Raw genomic sequence first — 20,237 nt, 5'->3', positions numbered from 1 at the left:
GAATACATTACTCAATATCCTCTGATAACTCTGCAGGCTGCAGGACAATGGCTGAGGAAGCAAGACATGGGACAGTGACAAATACAGCAAGAATTCTTAGAAGAGAAGGATTGCAAAGGCAGGAGTTCTGGTTCTGTCCTATGCAATAACATGCTACATTTGTCAGCACTCATGCTGAACCACTGCTGTCTGCATAGCTGCTGACATACTTCTTGTCATGAGCTTGCATAGAGAGCAAACTTGCCTCTTGAACGTCTCTGGGAGTAAGAAAATTGTCTCTGCATTAATTGTGTATCTCAAAATAAGCTGATAAGCCCTTTGATGATGGTACAGGATATTGTTTCCAGGAGGAAGAAAATACAGTGTCTTGCCTACTTAAAAACTGAAAATCTGTGGTAATAAGGAAATACAAATAACTCTAAATCAGCCCTAATGTACTATCACTTTTCTGAAAAAACAATATTATAGGAAATTCACCATCATTCTAATTGAGGGAGACTGTTTTTCCTGAGAGCAGCTGCACTATGTGCACTTACAGACCAAAAGTACCCATATTCTATAGTTAAAAGATGCTACCAGCTTCATTCTTCATGAAAAGTGAACTTAACTGAACAGAAAAAAAAAGTATTTTTTCTCTCAAATATTTCCCTTTTTGCTATCACAGAGTGCTGAAAAATCTCAGTGAACAATACTTGAACCTATGTAAAATGCCCCTACTAACAAATTTTTTAAAACCGTAGCTTGTGTTTTCCTGTATTTATGTGTGTAGTGGTTTGGCCCAAAATACTCCTTACGTTTACCTTCTGTGAGATAAGAATTAGGAGAAACACAAAGCAGGCACCAAACTTGAAAGAATATAAAGAAGTTTATTAACAGACATAAAAGAAGGAAAAGGGAAAAAAAAAATTATACCACCTTCAGAACTCTCCTTCTCCCCCCACCTTCCTCCCTTCTCCCACTGACAATGTGAAAAGACAACCCTTCAGATGTTCAGTCAGTTTACCACTGCCATAATAACCTTGTTCAGTCCATTTAGAAAGAGAAGTCTCTTCTTGCTCGTGCTATGAAAACGTTATCACAACGAGACAGCCGCCCACTTCCAAATATTGTTCAGTCCATTTAGGAAGAGGAGTCTCTCTGCCTGCGTGTGAGTCCTTTCCCCCGACTTGCAGCTTTTCCTGCAACTGCTTTCGAGGGTCCACTCTTGAAATTTTTTGGGGTACAATTTTAAGGTTGAGCCGTTCAGAAGCAAGAACAGAGGCCCTTCTCCTTCCCTGGGAGCAAAGGGTCTTCCTCATCTTCATCTTTAGGACTATCTCTGGGAGCATCTCTAGGAACTGAGGTTTTCTCCTTTCCCATTTGGAGCAAAAGTCCTCATCTGGTCCATCTCTCCCTGTTCAAACTTCTCATGAAATTACAGCTGCATCAGCATCTGCCTATCTCAGCGCAGGTGCTTTTGCTCACAAGTAAAAGTTGAACACTCCACCCCCCATATCTTCATGAAATTACAGCGGGATACTCTGATATATCATAGCTTCACAACAGACTTTCAGCTTTGCGCATCTCCTCTTTCTCTTCCCTCAGGTTTTCAGCTCTTCACAGCACTAAAAGGGTTAATCTCACCTCGGCCTTGCAGCTGGAATGTTGCTTATCGAAGTGGAGAGGGGGGAGACCCTAGCCGCTCCGGCTGCTCACAGCCAGGCAGTGGGGGGGGTTCCATGGCTGGAACAGGCCCACGGCTCCAGGATGGCCGTGGCCCGGCCTGGCCTGGCCCGAGCAGGGCCTGGCCGGGCCCACTGGCCCCCACACGGGGCCCGCAGCCACCTGTGCCAGCGCTGGAAACGAGAGAGAGCTTGGGGGGGAGTTTGTCTATTCTTAAGTGTGGATCACAGAGGCAGCCACAACTTTAAGTGGCTCAAAGAATTGTCCATATTCAAACTGGCCAGCTGATAGGTTCTATCAGGTCATAGAGGAAGCTGTAAGAAGAGCATCACTTCCGAGACTCTGCTTGCTAACCTATGACACTTGTGAACAATTTTCCTGAGACCACCAGTGTTTTACCTTGATTCCTTATAACTTGGGCAAACTGCAGGATTAGGAGTTGTCTGTCCATCTGAAAGCTATATCTACATCAAAGCAGATGTGCACTGCTTCAGAAGTGACTGTAGCATACTGAAAAAAACAAACAAACAAACAAAAAAACCCAAAGGGAAAAAGCTGCTAGATTCTGCATTCTACAGTTTATTTGGGTTTTGGTTTCATGTTTTGGAAAGATCTAAACTTAGGAATATACATATAACTGTGTGGCCCAATACTCAGATCTTTTCAGACTTCCATTCCCAACTATTGGAGTTATACACCTGAAATGCATTGGAATGGGAATCTCAAACCCATAAGAGTAGAATAGGTCTAAAGAGAAGCAAATGGTATTTGGTAAGAAGTAAATGCTACTCCATGGGAAGTTTGGAGGGAAGTAAGAATAAGCAATTTTTTGCCATTTGCCTACCACCAAAACGTTCTCTCTCAGAATCTTACACTTGTCATTGGAGAACAGGATGAGCTCAATTGACATGGCTCTTCTCCTTATTTCTTACCCACTAAGGCAGAAAATGTGTTTCATTCTTTTATAGCATTAAGTTTCCTTGCAAGTAATCTCCACAAGGATGGTATACAATGGTGAAGGAGAGTAAAATAGATCCTTTGATTCAGAAAGCAAAATCTCTTAATAAGACAGTCTGAGCAAGTTTCAAGGCCAGGCTGTGCCTTTCCCACTGCTAGCAATTGTCTCTCTTTTTATAAAAAATGCAGAACAACTGCAGGATTCCATCTCGTGTCAATAGGTAATGGTGAAGACAGAATATGATAAATATTTTCTTTAACAAGCTGTTGTCCTGGACCACATAAATGACTCTGATACTGTAATGCTAGGATTGCCTCAAAAGCAAGAAATGCGAGCAGGATGAGAGTTTCTGGAGAAGCAACCATCCTCCTTATATTGCACAATCTCAGCAAGCTGTATCTGGGGTATAGTTTCTTGGAAGTCAAACCGACTCATGCTAGTCCCATGACAGGATGGGGGTCAAGTGCCCCAAGCCAGCACTGGTAAACCTTTGTTAGCCTGGATGCCAGTTAATAAACACATTAATTGGAGATCTCTCCTTTCTCTGCTCTTAGGTCTTCAAACTGCATTGCCACTTTGCTGCATTTAACCTGGAAAAACATAAATAACACTTTGAAACACAGTAGCATCTAGCAGTACCCAAACCCCTGGAAGTGTCCAAGGCCAGGTTGGACGCAGCTTTGAGCAACCTGGTCTAGTGGGAGGTGTCCCTGCCCATGTCAGGGGTTGAAAATAGATGATCTTTAAGGTCCCTTTCAACCCAAACCATTCATGATTCTACTATATGAAGAGACATGCAGCTCCTGGAGAGAATCCAGTGGAAGAACACAAAGATAATTGTGGGACTGGAACATCTCTATTCAGAGGGAAGGCTGAGGGAGCTGAGCCTGTTCAGCCTCGAGAAGAGATGACTGAGAGGGGACCTTACTAATTCCTATCAGTATCTGAAGGGGGGGTGTCAAGAGGATGGATCCAGGCTCTCCTTGGCGGTGCCGAGCAATAGGACAAGAGGCAACAGGCACAAACTGATGCACAGGAAGTTCCAACTGGACATGAGGAAGGATTTCTTTACTGTGCAGGTGACCAAGCACTGGAGCAGATTGTCCAGAGAGGTTGTGGAATTTCCCCCACTGGAGATATTCAAGAACTGTCTGAATACAATCCTGTGCCATGTGCTCTGGAATGAGCCTGCTTGAGCAGGGAGGTTGGACCAGATGGTCCATTGTGGTCCACTCCAAACTTGCCCATTCTGTGATTCTGGGGCACACAGAGGGTTAACAAACCTGTAAATTAGGTTGATAGATTGCACTATCACTACAGCCTGGACAGCTGATTGTTTTCTGGTTCTCAGTCTTTTCCACTACACACATTTAAATAGGTCTTACACTTCCCTGTAACAGAGGTGGAGGCACTTTTTGATCACTGATAATTTCCCCAGGAGGAAGCAGAACATTTTTGGCATACAGAGTTATCTGTTTTTACACAGTTATGCAATTTAATTATTGACCATGACAGCATTTCTTTCAAGACCTTACCTTTCTTAGGTGGATTCACCTTCTCCAGCAGGATGATGTTTTGCTGTTTATTAAGAGGTGTTCTGCTAATCTAGGACAGAGGACTTCTTGAGTTTGGGCAGTGAGAGGCTAATGAGTGGCCCATTGTTTCTTATGGCTTCGGCTTCCTTTTCACCTCCTAAGAAACAAATGTATGTTTCAAAACATCTCCATGGACAAGTGTTCTATTGCCCTTTACCACTTTTCTGCTTCCTGTATCACATAGTTTTTTCTTGAGCTCTTTTCAGTGCAGAAGGGTATGGTGACATCCCTTGTGATTCTCTTAAGTTCAGATCTATCACAAGATGATGGAGTGTAGAAATTTTGCTGTAAATAGAAAGGCACTGAGTTCACTGCTGGTGAATAACTTCGCAGTTGTTATCCCAAAACAACAACTAAGATTAGCTTTCACAGGAGGAAAGAACAGGCAGACTCACCACTAAAAAGCAAAGCTACTAATCAAAGGCAACTTTAGCAGCTTCCTCAGTGAGAAATGTTCTCTCCTGCTGGGACAGAATTACAGAACCTAACATAACCTACCTCATGTGGAAGTGAGCTCAATCTTACAGTCTGAACTGCACAGAAAGTAGAAGAAAATGTAGTGTAGAAAGTGTAGTCTAACTGAAGAGAGAAGGAAGCAGGAGTTCTGTGTTGGACTAAAGGATCTAAACTGTATAACTGAGCTACCTGTGGTGGTGGTTCCCCATAACTTCTAAGTACCCAGAATCAAATGATGAAAAGATTCAAGCCTAACTACAAGGAGAGGTGCTGTCTTAATAAAGCTCTGTTCTTGGGAGGAAAGGGTTAAAAGGGGAAGAATGGTGATGAGAATGGTGGATTCATTCAAGTGACCTACAGCTGGGAATGCCATGAGAATAACTGTGGGAAACCATATGTTTAACCTACTGCTGTTTATCCTCTATCTGGATGATAGATAGTTTGAAGAAGTAGAATTTCTGTGTAGAGATAACACAGGTGTTTACAGAGACCTGTAGGCCCTATCCCAGACATGCTTGAGCTCCCTGTTGGGAGAGAGATCAAAGCAGAGACCATAAAAAGCACAGGGAGATCACAGCATGGTGCTGAACTCCGCATGCGCAGGCCCTGGATAAACGGACACAGCAGCAGCCCTGCCGCCCGCTAGGATTGGACTGAGCCTGACAGTGCCAGTGCCCTCATTCTGTGTGTCTCTGCTGCCCAGCCTTGTTTCAGGATCCTCCAGTCAGCGAGGTAATGGAGTAAATCTATTCTTTGCATTTCAGCTGTGGTGGTTTTGGTTGCCCTGTCACCCGTGTGTGTTGATTCACACACCTGCGAACAGGTGTCAGGGGTCTGTTATCAGCAAATTTTCTCTAACAGACAGGACTCATGAACTCCCAGGTCTGGAAACAGGCAACAAACATAGTCTCGTTCTGGACAAGAAAGACTTTTCCAGCTCTATCCTTTCCACTCCTTCTCCCTACCTAACGAATGAAAGTAAGACAGCTGTTTTGATGCGGCAAGGCTTTTAGCTCTTTTCATAAGTTTTGAAATAAGAGTATTTCTGTTATTGCAGGCATTAGCTACACTATATCCACTAACAGCCACTCACAACAATCAAGAATAGGAAAGAACTGGAAATGGACATTACTGTCCCTCTTTCCTTATACAAGGTCCACTGGGGCCTTTTAAAACCAGTGGAGGAGTCTTTGTTGAGGATCTCAATGGCTAAAGTAGTCGAGAGGTAAATCCCGGCAACTATAGGTATGACTTCTGTTATCTTGTTCTTTTATCCAGGAACTATATGGGAAGGCCTTCTCTCTCTTATGGCCTGCAAACTGGGAACATACAGGAGGAACACCAGAAGTAATCTCTTATGTAGAGATCATGGTGTTAGCCATTGATCTTTTCTCTTCTGTTGGAGGTGCCAACTTCATCGGTATATGAACAATTACATGAAAACCTGATGCTCCAATGTTTTTACTAATCTTCAAATGCTTAACTGAGGTTGCTCTTTGTGTCCTTTACAACTATATCTGAGGCAAGAGATTCCCCAAAAACTGTTTTGCTGTCAAAACATATATAACCACTGTGGAAATCTGCTTCATTTGATGGATATGTTTTTGTTACCAACTTCCTGGGTACTATCTACTTTATTCAAGAGGCAACACTTTTTTTCCATGGTCCCATCACCATTACAAGCACCTGTTTGTCTCATTTCCATTTATCTATCAGCTCCTGGGTTTCCTGTTAGAGTCATAAAGAGACAGGTTCTACAGTGTTCCCTCATTTTGTGATCAAGGACAGCAGCTTCATATAAGGCAAATAGGTTTTCACGACGTGTAAACAGATTACAACCTCAGAGTAACTGATAAATGTCAGGAAGAAACAAGGTCAGGTGTCTGATACTGCCAAGCACTGCAGGGTCACACTAATGAGTCCTGTTAACAGAGGAAATCAGAGGCCAGGAATTCATCATTGTCTTCTAGAAATAATGACTGGAAAGTAGAATTAAAATAGGAAAGGTCTCAACATCCTTTTTACTAGGATTTTCACAGAAAATGCAGACAGGTGCTTGTCAGTGTTCTTTCTAATTCCTAGAATCACTGAAAAGAGGGAGAGGATCGCAGGCCAAGACTCAAAGTTCCTTGGTCCCAGATTTGATAGACCAAGAACAGTTCATAACTGATGGTCTAAGGCTAGAGGAAGGAAGCACAGGGCTGTACTAGGCTGCAGCTTTGGACCTGATCTGTGGGATCAGGCAGTGCACTGAGTCTCAGCTGCCTGAGACAGGGCCCAGGGGCTGGGAAGTGTTCAAGGCAGAAAGAGACTCTAACAACCAAAAATAGCAACCAAAGTAAAGGACAGGAAACCAAGCCAGATGAATAGATACAATGGAAATAAACTGGGTGAGATGGAGATAAGTACAAATGTACTATAGAAATAAGAGAATAAATTTCAAAATAAAGGAGGGTTACACAGTGTTAGGCTCCTCTAGACAGTCCACCAATAATTCCAGAGAGAAGTCCCAGGAGAGTCAGCAAGGGCACCCTGTTCCTCCCTGGAAGACTTCTATCGTCTCTACCATTTCCTCACAATGCCCCTACCTTGTTGAGAAACAATACTGATAGTTCAGACTGTAAGGAACTGCAGCTTACCTGCCACAGCTCTCTACAATATTTAATAAATATAACTGATGCAGCAGATATAATAGACACCTCCACTCCATGTAGGTAAAATCACATGAAAAAAATTTTCTTTTACCAGTTTCACATCAGGGTGAAGGAGAAAGAACTGCTAAAAAGTCTAGAGCTTTGACCATACCAGAGTGCTCAGCAGTAAAGTATGTTAACATTTCCATGGAAGAAAAATAGTTGGTTCAGGCACAAGCACAGCATCACTCACATCTTTTACCTCTCTGTTAACTACACAAATGGAAGTGTGAGTACTGTAGAATGACAGGACTAATTTTTAACTACCCATAGCCCAACTCCTGAAATTCTGGAATTGAGGTTAATGTGTGCACATGCGGAGCCACCACCTATCTCTGCACAAGAATGCATGGACATTGTTTCTTGTAGCACTTACAAGAAGTTACATTTCTTCCCAGGTTCTGTAGTTATGATCTGAAATATTTTTTTCCCCTGGAATGATATTTTATGTCTGATCTTCATCTTTACTGTTAATTTCTGTTCCCCTGTAGTTTAGCTCTACTGTCTGTAGTATCAAAATTAGTTTATTGTCAAAGGCCATATTTTGAATTAGGATCAAAAATGTTCTGGTTCCCAGTAAAAGCAATTTTCATCTGGAGGATGAAGAACCCTGAGACTTTTTTGTGTCTACAGCACTCTTTGTCTGCAAAGTTATGAGCTTTTAAGTTAGCACTAGCTTTGTCTTTGCTGTAGTATCTATGTTGCCATATGCCAGAATCAGTAATTTAAATTTTAAAAGTCTCTTCCGTCTTATGAAAATATATAAGGTATTTAATGTAATATTCTCTCTGTTTTATTTCACAAAGTCAGTATGTTTTTGTTGCCCTACAGATAACCTGAAGATTTTAGTATGTGTTCTTCCTTCTCAGGCCAATACCATCTAAATGCAGTGGCTTTAAGAACTGGTGTTCTGGCTCCCATCCAGAGCAGTGACAGCAGGTGTGACCAAGATGTCATGCTATTAGATACCATCTTACATCATTGCCGGGGCAGAAGGAAAGGCACTCTCGCTCCTCTGAGAGAAACGGTGGCCCTTTCTGATCAGGAGAGCAAGCATGGCCATGGTTGTGGCAAGGGTCCTTCCATCATTGTTTTTCATTTTCCTGGGCTTGGTGAGCACTTTCCATTTATATCAGCCTTTCTTTGTACACTTTTGCTATTAATATTGTTGCTGTAACTGTTCATTTTCTTATCCCATTGCTGTTTCCAGTATATTGTTCCTATCTCAACCTGTGATTTTCACATTTTTGTGCCTCCAGTTCTCAATTCTGTACCCCAGAGGGAGAGGGGGAAGGGGAAGTGTGGGGAGCAAATGAATAGCGTCTCGTTTTGGGAGAATCTCGGTGGGGGATGCTGAATTGAGGAGTTCTATTCGTAAACCATGACAACTGGTTATTTTACACTTTGAACAAATGTATGAACTAATACCAATGACAGAAGAGAAAATGAAATAAACAGAAATTTTTGGTTACCCTGTCTTGTCCTGCTTGGTCTCTCTGTGCATAGTTGGCATTGTGGTAGATTATCATTTCATAGGAAAACCATTAATGAAAGCATTTTCTCTTGCACAGAAGTTTAAGGGCCAAATGGAAATGGTATCTTGACCAAAAGTTTTAAGACCAAGGAGTCATGCTGCCATTATTCTCCTACATAGACAGCATTGTCTTCCTGTGTTGCTATGTAAGAGCAAATTTCAACACCACCTTCTATGTGTTTACCTGCCAAAGCAGAGGGTAGAAAAAGCCTCACTGCATCAATTTCACCCCTTTGCTTGCTTGGTAGGCCCGATTTAAAGCAAAATCTCTGTTCCCTAATCCTACTGCACTTGTGAGGGAGGAAGTAGAGATTGGTGAGGGGTGTGTAGACCTGAGGTTCCCTTCTCCAACCTGAGAAGCTCATAAGCAAAGCAAATTGCTTACTGTCAAGTGCTACAGGAATTTTCCTTCTCTTGACTTATGTTCTCCTGAGCAGTACTCACACTCCTGACCTGGTGAGCACAAAGAAGAAGGCTAGCCATATGGCTTTACACCGTGCAGGCACAGTAACTCCTCAAATTCCTTCTTATTCTTAGGAAAGCACATTTGGAAAGCATTGTTACAAGTGTTATATCTTTATTTTCTGTGCCATTGCAAAACCAAGCCTTTTCGTTATTAAAGCTCAGTGTGCGCTAATGTCTGTACAGGCACCGCGCACAAAGTGGTTCCCACCACAGCGGACTCCCCGTGACTCACACTGAAGCTGGTAGGACCACTTTGCAGTCCTTCTTTTCACTGCAGTGAGGAGTAGAAGGGCAGGACTCACATTGACAGTGGTTTTTATATAAACAAGTCTCAGAAACAAAGATCATCACTCATGGATGTTGCTATGATACCAGAATCATGTAGGCTCAGTGTCATTCAAGGGAGTGCAATCCCTGAATGTACTCTAGGGTTTCCTGCAGACAAAATTCCAGCGTTCATGCCACAGTATTTATTGAAACCTACCAATCTAACAACATGTTCATTTACTGAACGCTAAACAATACTCAATGCTGAAATAGAGTAGCTGCACTGTATAATGTGGGTTATACCATTGTTTTGGAGTTAAAGACAAGAACGAGCATCCTATTTATCTTCTTTCTACCATGTTAAAGCTGTGATGACACCCTACTCATTCCACCTTTTTTCCCCTGTTATAGTGGTGCTGTTGGGTAAGTGCACCACTATAATGGGATTTAAGTTTTGGATTGTCTTGTGGTCCTAGAAGAATTACACCTTTGTAAGGCAGACTAAATAATAGCTTTTAGTAGTCCAATAAAATGATGGTGCTTGCTAATCCTTAGCATCTACTCCCAATCCCAATAGCTCAAAAACCAGCATTTAGGGGCAATTCCTATGGTGTTTAATAGGGAATGACAAGCTTTTGATGGAATGCTTAGAACAATCCAGAGAACACTATAACAGGGTAATGTAATTCTCCATTCACAGCTATTAGCGGCACTAAATTTCTGTGGAATCGTACTGGTTTCTTCCTTATTCAATAAGACTTTTCCATGGAAAAAACCTGCACTTACTGCAGCCTACACAGATACAAGGCAGAGTGTATCGGTATTGTTTAATAGGAGGTAAAATTGCTACTGTTCTGTTACATACAAGGTGGGAGGTCTCTGCTGCATAAATTCTGAGCTTTTGATATTCAACAAAAATCAGTTCATACTAAACACAATTTGTTTCAAAAAAAATTATAAGTTAGGCTTAACTAACAGCAACATAAAACTACTCCACAGTATTCACAGAGGTCTCTAATGATTATCAGCGTTAGAAGCACACAAAGAGTGGATTTATGCCTGCCATATATTATTGCTTAGGGCATAATAATAGCACAGGTGAATTTAGGTGCTTGTGGTTAGTACTTAAAAAAAAAAAGACAAGTACAACTCTGAAAAAAACAGCGTGAAGTTCTGTACAAACACATAGGAAAGCCATGCTCATTTTAAGCTCCATTAGCAACACAAAGGGATAGAGGAAGCTGATACTCCACTTGACAGTAGCAGCAGGGCCAAGGCTCGATCACATCAGAGGGTCTGGGGTTCCTGCCAGAGGGCTTGCCAGCAGGAAAACTGGTAGTGGTGTTGTGAGAACAAGAAGAGCAAATAAATATTAAAAGCAGATACCAGGCCAAAAAAGCACATGAGGTTGTCCCTGTTCTTTATGCAGTAAGAACTCTGAGACCAATTTTTCCTTCTTCAGTGTCATGGACGTATAATTCAGTGCCTTTCCATCCAGATAAGAGTGTTCCAGTTTCTGTGAGCAGTAATTATGTGGCAGAATCTTTGTCTGCTGGACAGAATCCTTTGATTGCAAATTCATAATTTTTAGGCGAGACACTTGAGGAGAGAGTAAAAATTGGTCTCAGAAAATTTCTCAGCAGCACTGGTCCTTGAAGATGTTTTTTCTGGACAAAGGTTGACAGATTGCAATTTGCCCTAAAAGGACTTCCCTCTTTGCTCTATATTTTCATCTCAGGACACCTAACACATGCTAAGGTTTGTTTGCGGCCTTGTTTGCCAACAAAGATGAGGAAGTGGATGCTCCAGAGCTGTCTGAGTAAGGTCAATGCCAACCACAGGTTTCTGTATTCAACAACCACAGATCCCTTTATGCAACTCAGGTCCCCAACAGCTTTCTGAAATCGTCCAAAGGTGAGCAGTGCCTACCAATCTAATCTGCTATAGATGTATGCTAAATATAGTGAAAATGTGGTACCTCGGTATTTCCACACCTCCCAGCCTCATAGGTGCTTCTAAACCAAGTTTTTAACAGAACAGCATCTTTGTCTCATCCTATTGGCACATTGGAGGGGAAAACCCCTTAGGGTCCTATCTCTGTGTTTAGCTTTGTATTCTGTCAAATTGAGTCCCTGATTCTTATTTGCTCTTCTCTGTTCTTGTTTTAATTTTGGATTTGATTTGTTTGTGTTTTGTACAAACTAGTCATACAGAGAGAAATTGCTTTGTTTGAATCAGTGTCTCTTGCTGTAGGTGTGCTTCTTTTCTTCACTAAATTTGTATTTTAACTATCAGTATTATTGTAGCTTGCAGAGGTTTTTGTTCACGGAGCTCAGAGTATCTCACAGCAGCAGCTACCTCTTTTGGAAGATCTGTGTCAGAAAAAATGTGTGGAAAAAGATTGTTTTAATATTCTACAAAAAGCTTGCTGGTATTTCAAAATACGTGATCAATCTAATGAAAAAAAATCACACCTGATGTAGAGCAAAAATAGCGTCAAAATGAGTGTGCAATTGAAATTAACATAGTATCTGAGCAAAGAAACAGCAAATGTGATTTCCGTAGTGCAGGCATTAGGAAAATAGAGTGAGATGAGGCCTAAAGTCATGAAATGAAGACGTCTCAAAGGGAAAACAGTGGAGCAGATCTCCAGTACGGGCTAATCCTTAGCTCATCTAGCTAGGAGATCACAATGCTCATTTAAACCCTGAAGAGGGAAAGAAACCCAGAACTAGCCACTCGTCCCTGTATCATCAGCTTGTCTCCAGCAGGCAGAGTGGTGAACCCAGGGCTTTGGCAGACACTGAGACACTGCTGGCACAAAGCCATGCAGTATTAATCTGGCCTTCTGACAAAAGGCTTTACTTCTTCTTTTAGCGGGGTGATTAGCACTGTTCCTTTATTTAATGTTACTGCAAAGCTTTGACCTTTCTCACACAGAAAATGTAGAAAATTGTCTCCCCAAGCTCCTATTCACCATCTCAAGGTGCTGCAGTTCCTGAAGTGAAATGCTGCTGCCAGGGTGTCTTGTAATGGCTGTCAAAACCTACTTCAGTAGCTTTAACCAAAAGTAATTATTTTCATTAATTTTTTATCTGTATAGAATAGAAAATGGTGCCAGCCAAATCCTGACCTCAGTTACATCTTGTTATATCTGGAGGAATGCTTCAATTGCTGTAAAAGGAATGTATACTCTAAGTGGTCTATAGCCTGAACATCGAGAACATAAACAGGAATTTTGCTGTCACTTCACACCAAGTCAATAAAGCTAACACAACCATACTTTATTTCTTTTAAGAGAAATGTTAGTGGCCACAAACATTCATTTTTCATACTTACAAATATTCCTGTAACAATACAAATGAACAAAATACAAGCAAAGAGGGGAAAAGGGTTGTCAGAAATGTGATGTCTGCTTTTGTGATACTTTTGTATTGAATCCTATTTAAAAAAAAGAAAAAAGAAAAAAGAAAAAAAAATCTGTTCTTGGTTGCCATAGCAATAGATTCCCAGGGTGAAATTATATCATACTGCCTTTCTTGTAGGTTTCTGCTATGTGTTATCACCACCCACTCTCCTTCATTACAGTCAATAATCAGCAAAACCTCCCCACCCCCAGCCTTTATTCATCTGCATGTTTTGGGGTGGAGGATGTACTAGTTATTGTTTTGGCAGGTGTAGAGAAGCCAAGTGAATTCTCAGTGTGCTGAGGAAGCACAGGATGTGCTGCCTGAAATGTTTCCAGTCCAGTCCCCTTTGACAACGCCTGTGAGCAGCCGTCCATCCGCAGTCTCATATCTCTTCTGCACATGCACTAACTGCCGGTGTCAGCTCTACAGCACTGTACTGTGTCTCTTGGGAGGGATGGGAACAAGCACCTACGCTAGCCTGGCACTGCCAAAACAATGTCAAATGTGAAGTAGAGCCCCGATTTTCTTAGGTAAAGTGCTGTTGCATTAACTCAGTGTGTCACCTTTCCCTTGCACCACAGCAACTTCAAAATTAACACCTCCATAGCAGACCAACAGGCCAAGAGGAGCTTGCAGAACACACTCCAAAGTCTGAACACTGGAACACAATGTAATCTAATTTTAACAGGCTTGTACTGGGAAAGAAAAAAAAAAGCATCCTGGCTTCCATGTACTTATTCTGAAACAATGTACAATTTCCACTCTCACGCTCAGTATCTAGCCCTGCATTTAACTGTATGGATATTTCTCCAAGACTGGATTTACACACGCCTTTTCTTTAGCACTAAATCCCCCCAAGTCAAAGTAAGTGGTTAAGTTAAACAGTTGATTCATGTTACATACTGACCTTGTTTGAATTTTCCTGGTTCCATTACTTTAGAGGACCAAACCAATTTATCATACTAATTAACAGCAGATGAAGACCTAGCCCTGCATGACTTTCTGACATTTAATATTACAGAATAATTTTCACTTCATTTGAAATAGAGATTACTGTTCTCTGGTGTTTCTTCACGTTCTCACTACTCGCAAAAGGCAATGCAGCTGCAGATTTACTAAGGCCATTGAAGAGACACAAGCTTCCTCCTTCCTCCTCCTCTGGTCCCAATCCTTTTCCATTACCACTCCTTTTGCTCCAGAGTCAGAGGTCCTGGTTGTACAGCTGAGTCACCAACCCACCCACATCCCTCACTTGGATTCAATGCGGTCTCTCCCCTTGAGCAATATTCGTCATGTTTTAAATAGTAATTTCTAGTATTTAATCTGAATTTCTTCATATGTCTTTGTTGTTCTTTCATGTACCCTCACTAGATTTTTCTCTCATTCACAGACTGTACAATACCTTTGTTTTTTAAATACTGGTATGCAATGTTAAAAAAAAAAAGAGAAAGAGAAAGAAAAAGAGAAAGAAAGAAAAAGAGAAAGAGAAAGAGAAAGAAAAAGAGAAAGAGAAAGAAAAAGAAAAAGAAAAAGAAAAAGAAAAAGAAAAAGAAAAAGAAAAAGAAAAAAAGAAAAAGAAAAAGGTGCTTTGAAAGTGCTTTGCACAGTATTATGCATTAGGCCTTTGCAACGGCCTGATAGCTGAAGGTCATGTCTGCATGACAGAACTATTTCTCCTTGCCTGTCAGTTAAATTAGTTGCTAAATATGGTTTCAGGTACAGGACACATCATTGTTAATGCATGTCTCTGTTAATTCAAGAATAAGATGTTTTGAATGCTTACTTCCCATTTAGTAATTCTTTGTGGATACAATGGTATCTATTTGACCATATGAATAGTGTATAATTTTTGTAATGTGATTAGGAATTAATCATGACGCTACTTTTCTTCTGAGAATACTAGAATGACATTCTGTATTTTAATGGTGGACCCAATCTACTCCCTATGTCTTGAAGTTGGGGTGAGATTGTGGATTTGAAAAGCAGCCCCTTTATTTAAGCATGTAAGTTTGACTTTCACCCTTCATTCTACAGGATGCTGCACACTCAGGCGCTCTCCCAGCAGAATAATAAGAAACTCTCCAACCTGTACCTATGTAAGCGGTGTTTTACTCCACCAGATTAAGAGTTCTTGTTGTTATGTCTAGCATCTAGACCTCCAGACCTGCTTTGGTGAATCTGAGCTTCAGATTCCTGCAAGAAGTTTCCATGTTAATGGGGGACTGTGACAATCACTAATAAATAATAAAAAATATATTGGTTTTTGCAATACAGCAGTACCCCCACTTGTCAGACCTGTTCTGTTTGTAGTGGACAAGCCTCTAGGGTACATGGAGAAGGAAAATCCTGGAGTCAGGATATAAAATCCTACTGGCACTGTTGAATACGTAGGTATATGGCTGCTGCTTTTCCTTTGAAAATTGTACAGAAAGAAAATAATCACTAAAATATAGAACAATATATTGAACCCATCCATCCTAGTACTGGAACTCATTAAGTCACTTGTTCAGCTTTATTTGTGATACAGTAATAAATCAATTTAAGGGATAAAATACTAAATTAATTGAAGTCATGCTGGAAAGGATTAATTCAGCTGAGTAAAATGGTTTTGACCCTCCTTTTAACACATTCTGAACTACACAACATGTGAAGTGCTCATTACTGGCCCTCAACATCACACATACAGACTGTCTTAATTTGGAAATTATTGTTTTGTCTCAGAGTCCTTCCTCCACCATTTTTACTCCCATCTTACCACCAGCAAAGAGGTGCTATGAGGTAAACTGCCAGACTCCCTGATCCTCAGCAGGCTATTGTAACCATCCATAGCAAAGTAGGACATACTTACGTTGTGTTACTTTGAACTAACAATGCAACGAGGGGAAATAAAGTGGAGGGGGAGGGTCTGGGGAAACAAAATTCTGCAGGCAATGGCTGAGCATCACAGCCAGTACCACTTATACCAGGTAAACTTCAAAATCAACCTCAGAAACCAGAATTTCATCAGGACAGACTTTTTCCTATACCACAGGAAACTTCAACTGACTTGATTAGAGTATTTGAACAACATACAGCATCTCTTCATCAGCTCTCCAAGGTTATGTGTCGTTTACATAACGGAAGCCTCTTGCAGTTTTTTTCCATATCCTTTGGTTTGATGAGTCTGCCAATTTGCGGAAGTTTAGTTGTGCTTCTGCCTAGCTCTCTGCATGGCATACACACACAGACAAAAGCACTTGGCACAATCAGAGTGTGTTGTGGGCAGTACCTGGGCAAAGGAATCACACACAGCGGAAACTGAGCACAAACTTCCAATTTCTCTCTTCAGAAATTAAGCACAATTGTTTTGTTGTCTGCTGTACATGTAAGCAAGATAGGCAGATGGAATGTATGAGCATGAAACATGCCAAACATGATTACTTTATCTCCCTAACATCCAGATGACAATTCTATACAACTCCTGTTTGTTGTAGATTCATGCTTAGGGTTGTTTTGTTTTCAGAAATGCCCAAATACACAGTGCAAATGCTGCAAAGCAGTCAAGCAGACAGCTTTTTTTTCATATGCCAATGATTGCACACATAGGCATTTCACAAATAGCTGGAGAGTGCTACTCCTTTAACACTCCATGTATAGCTTGTCAGGTTGCCAGGTAGCTGATGCATTCATCCCAGTTCATGATCTTCAAACTGCTGCCCCTGATTCCCCAGTATTTTGAGGAACCTGGATCATGTACTAATCCCACAAAAGAAGTCTCCCACACTTCTACCTTTAAATATCACCTGCTATATCTGTTCTGGTTTAGCACAATTCAAGTCTTGTGTTAGGATCTTTTCTCTAACAAAAATTCTGACAGGCACATGCAAGCACCAGTGTGAAGACTGAGTTTTGGATGAGTGTAGAGATTTTGAGATTCCCTTGGTAAATGTGCTTTCAAAACAGAAGACATAATAATGTTTCCTGTAGTAACAAGGTATTTAATGTGGACTCCATGGTGGTATATCTGTTATGCCAGACCTGCTGAGACAGGAAAAATCTCGGGCAGCAGTTAAAAGCATTAATGACTTTAAATCCAGATTTTCACAGTGCATCCTCAAAGGAAACACTATCATGTAGGTGTCTTGTCTCACAGTATCTGACAGAGACAGTCTTAGAGTCTAACTGGAACAAGGAGTTAAGTGTTAGGATAACATCTTTTTTCAGTCATCATCACCTACTTCAAGTCTGATACCATGCAATTCACACAGATTGTACAGACATTCTTCATGTATAGTTTAGTCATGTTTAGCTAAAAAAGAAAAAATATTTTCAGCAGCTAAATATGCATCCATGGTTTGGGGATTAAGCCCTATATCCAGCCTGCAGTTCCAATGCCTTATCTGTGAAATGATTACATTAAACACTACTCAGCATTTATTTCTAAGGATAAGGTTATGACCACCACATTACAGTACTGTGCCAAAGGAATTTGAACCACAGGTGGCTTTGGCAGGCAATGAGCTAAGGCCACGTGTCAGCAAGCACATTTACCTTCTAACACCTGACATCAGCAGGAAAGTGGTGTGGGAAGTTTGGTGGATTATAGCACCAAAATAAGCTGCCACAGGCACTATCCCACCAATCTCTTCTGCCCTTCACCTGGCTTTCTCTAAAGCTGGTTCTCATCTATGGTGAGTACATGGAGTACCTGTTCCACATCTACAAGCGTAATTACTTTACCCCTAGTTGTTACAGAAGTGTAGGAAAGGATAATTAAAGGACCCAATGTTTGCAAGTTATTTGGGGGGCATTGAATGGAAGTCATTACATAAATTTAAGTTCCCTTATTTACTTTTTTTTTTACGTATATGTGTACTTTGATTTCTTTGTTTCTGTACTGACTGGAATTGTAGAGCCTCTCTTACAAAAGGAAAAGAGAATAAATAGACAGAAAGATAGGACAGGAAATGCTGCCTCATCCTGTCATCCATTACCCCATGAAACTTACTGATCCGAGTAAATATGTTTTTGTTGTATCATATATTACTGATCGGTCTGATGAACTTTTATATTTCAAAGCTGAGTGGCAGGAAATCCAGTGCATATTGCGTAAAAGTTGTTGCAAAGCTCATTGTTTTATCACAGCAAGTGTTATAAAATTTATTATTAAACAAGCATATCACAATACTGAGATGCCAATCAAGTTCAAGGTTTATAGTGCAATATACTGTACAAATAAGTCCCTCAATGTCCCTGTAAATTTCTTGAAGTAGCATGGGAATTAAAAAGGATTTCCAGCAAGTGCTTTCTTGACTTCTTTCAAATGTAAGTTTAGAATATTTTTTGGCCTGATTGAAGAAAATTTATGAAACATGCAGTTACATATTTGATTGGTGTCGTTTTTGTAGTAAATCACACTCTTTGAGCTCAGAATTAAAAACTCAAAAAAACAAAGGATTTAGTCATGCTACTTTAGTACATATATATTTTTGTGTTCCAGAATATGTAATCCTATATGCAACAAAAAGATGTACTATTAAAAGTTATATTTTAACTAAAGGTAAGAAAATACACATCTACCTTACTGAAATTATACATTAACACAATCTTTGTCAAAATGTTTTGACTTGGAGTAAACATTCTTTTCAGAAAGAAACAGTTCTGCCAAAAAATTTAAAATCAATCACTTGCAGATTATTTTCTCTTAAATAAACATACAATAACATAGAGACCGAACCTACATGTGAGAATTATTGTAACTCAAAGGAATATAATTGCTATTTAGTCCTGATTTTGGTTAGTGATTATTCTTGGGTCATTTGTCAAAGGCTTTCATGGTCATAGTTCAGCTTCAGGGAAAAAGATACATCCACCGCAAATGTGAGCCTTCCTGTTTCCATCAACAGCTTGAGTTTTCAGTGGAGAAGAGCATGTGTTGGAGTATGTACATGGTATGGGTCCCTGATGAATAAACACAAGTTGACAGATCCTAGGTTAGCTGTAAGTCTCTTGGGAGATGAAAAAGTTCTTTATCTTTTTTTTTTTTTTTCTGAGGAACCAACATAAATACCTAGACAATAAAAGAGGCACTAATCATTCTGAGATGCTTTCAGACCAGTGACGATGATAATTTTCTATGAACTTTGCTTCTATGTGTCTTCCAAAATACATCAATTAAATGAATTTTTGCAATTTTAAACAATGTAGTGTTTTGTTTACTGATTGAAATGCTAAGGATTTCTTTTTCCACCTAGAAAAACTTACTCTGCACCACTTAGCTGAGTCTAGTTATTGCACTAAAAGTAGTGCCTTGTGAGGCTAGAGGTCCTAATTGTCAGCAGGACAATTTCAGGCCTTTGTGAGTCAGTGTTTTCAGTCCACTTTCTGAGAGATGCAAGACCTAATCACAAAAGTCACTGGCACATCTGGAGCAAAATTTCTAGGAAAAATGCTTTGAATTTACTAAAACTGAGTGGCTCTGTGACACCAACTGCCACCTTCCAATTATGATATCATCCCTGATGTCTATGATGGATAAGGAAGGGCAATTTTCGAGGGCAGTAACTAGACTGCTTTGTGAGAAACTAAAACAGGGATGAAAAAACTATGAATCAGCAGAGAGGATATCACACATAACCCAGGAAATTGCTTCTATAGTCATGTTGGAAACAAATGCTGATCTCTTAAAAAGAAAACTATACATGGAAGAAATAATAGCCAGCCTAAGTAATTTATGTTCTTTGCCATAATTAGGGTCTTACGTTATTAGGAGAGACGTATTACCCGGATGTCAAAAATAATCTGACAGTGATTTAAAAAAGATTTATCCTGAAACAATACACTTAATATGCCTCCTTGTCTGTTAACTTAGTGTAGAAAAGGCTGTGTAGGCTCAGGAGCCAAGTGGCTGAAGAGTGCAATAAATCACTTGACTTGCAGAAACAATGTAGCTTTCTTTTCACTTAACACTGCTTGGGGATACACACACTCTGCAAATTTGATTCTTTGTAATATTTACTGCGAAACAGAACACTTGCTTTTCAGCGGAACAAAATGGACATGAGACACTTTACGTAGTAACCTGGTAGGCACAAATCACTCCTTTGAAAACACATTTGTTGCTACTAATCTTGCTCCTGAGCCTCTTTGACACTGAAATAATCACTGTCACTCCTGATTTACAATGGTGTAAGTAAGGAGTTAATCTCACTTTAGTAT

This window comes from Corvus kubaryi, unplaced genomic scaffold, assembly GCF_017639235.1.
Source record: "Corvus kubaryi isolate FWS band 111438036 unplaced genomic scaffold, C.kubaryi_AGA036_p1.0 37357, whole genome shotgun sequence".
Classification (NCBI taxonomy): Eukaryota; Metazoa; Chordata; class Aves; order Passeriformes; family Corvidae; genus Corvus; species Corvus kubaryi.
This window is presented reverse-complemented; position numbering follows the sequence as displayed.